The following is a 1686-nucleotide window of genomic DNA, read 5'->3' as shown; positions in this document are numbered from 1 at the left end:
CAACATCTCCTAGGAAATTTTTATCTAGAACTCAGAGGAACAAGTTGGCACCGTGGATTTAAAACTGTACTATATTAAATCGGAACGTAACTATAATTTGCCGCCGCGTCGACACCACTGAAAGTGACAGTGCTTGACAAACGGGATGCGATATGGTTGGGCTTGCAGCGAGGTGCTGTGTGTGTGTGTGTGTGTGCAACATGCAACTGTTCGAACGTTCCCGCTGGCAGCAGTTGAAAAGATGAAGTCACAGTAACGAAGTCTACCGTCTTGTGCCAATGTGTGTCGATCGGAGCAAGGGAGCTTTGTGAAACTGCTGTGGGGACATACGGTAGCACCTGTTATTTAGATGAAATCTTGTGATTTTATTGTTCCGATTATAAGAAAAACCTCAGTTTCGGAAACAGTGTTTTGTAAAAAATTTCTCGATGTAAGTTTTATTACAAGTGTTAATTAACGAAGTGCGTTGCAGCACATAAAATTTTAGAAATGAACCCTCGCCATACCAGGGGGGTACTTTATGCCCATCCTTTGAAAATATTGTAATCTAGTCAGTTGCGTTATACTATAACATTTTGAAAGAAATATTTGTTGTTTTTAATGAATTCTTCTACCAGATCGCCTCAATGTTTTAAATCTTTCACGTAAATTTAACCTAAAAACTTAAGTCGTAGTGGCAGATGTCACTTTCCACAGTGAATGAAGTATTTAGTACTTTCAAGTTCAGGACTTTAATTACACATCAGTATCTCTAAAAAGTGTGTTGTGAGTAAAAGGTAACAACAGTTACCGAAATCTGCATTTTGAAATTTTTTTGTAGTCGTCATGAAGCACCCCAAGCTTTGTAGTACACGTTATTGAAAATGCGTAGATATTGCTAAGAGATATTTTCAGTACACATCAGTACCTAGCTATGTTGTTAATATAAGCCAACAACAAGTAACGAATTTTTTTTCACTTCTTTGGGGGGTAGACACACAGTACACCCCCCCCCCCCCTCCCCTTTACCGGCACTGGTAATGGGCGTTATGGAAAATTTGTTGGTATTGTTGGGGTTAAGCAGTGACAGCAGCGTATTGTACGTGTGGGGACCGACCTGCAGCGTTGCACTTAGATCGGTGCCACGTCGCACGGAGCTGCCGACACGTGGTATTGCGAGGGCGCCTACCCTGTGTGTTCAGCGCTCCGAATCACTGTGACGGAATGAGTGAATTGTTAATATTGTAGCGAAAATGTGTGTCACGCATTAAGTAGTGGATAAGTACACCGAGGTGGAATTGATCACTGTAGCAATGAATTGAATGTAAAGTCCTCGGTAGTATAGTGGTTAGTATCCCCGCCTGTCACGCGGGAGACCCGGGTTAGATTCCCGGCCGGGGAGAAATTTTTTATCGGATGAAAAGTGTTTCTCGTTGCCTCCTGGTTGTGGAAAAAATGCGTGTTTGGATACTGTCGATCCCTTGTCGTTGCCTCCGGAACTGAATGGCTGAGCGTTGGGAGATTTCTGTTGCTCTCCATAATCGTTAGTGATGTCGTAGTGTTCTTTTTACAAGTTGTCTGGTTTAATTACCATCTTTTGCAGCTGCAATGAAAGTTACGCATTATTCTAAAGCATCATCAGTGGTCATTTTACAATATGGTTTTTTTCTCTTAACAATTTTGTTGGATTGTTAGCATGCGTCGCTT

General features: G+C 41.8%; 1 non-coding gene across 1 annotated transcript; it reads left to right on the top strand.

Moving 5' to 3' along the window:
* The first annotated feature begins 1309 nt into the window (after positions 1-1309).
* Positions 1310-1381, top strand: Trnad-guc. The gene has a single exon. It is a non-coding gene; the product is annotated as a tRNA-Asp (tRNA).
* Positions 1382-1686: the final 305 nt, after the last annotated feature.

Source organism: Schistocerca americana, chromosome 9 (genome assembly GCF_021461395.2).
Source record: "Schistocerca americana isolate TAMUIC-IGC-003095 chromosome 9, iqSchAmer2.1, whole genome shotgun sequence".
In the NCBI taxonomy this organism is placed as follows: Eukaryota; Metazoa; Arthropoda; class Insecta; order Orthoptera; family Acrididae; genus Schistocerca; species Schistocerca americana.
The sequence above is the reverse complement of the archived record's forward strand: the minus strand, read 5'-3'. Positions and strand labels throughout refer to the sequence as shown.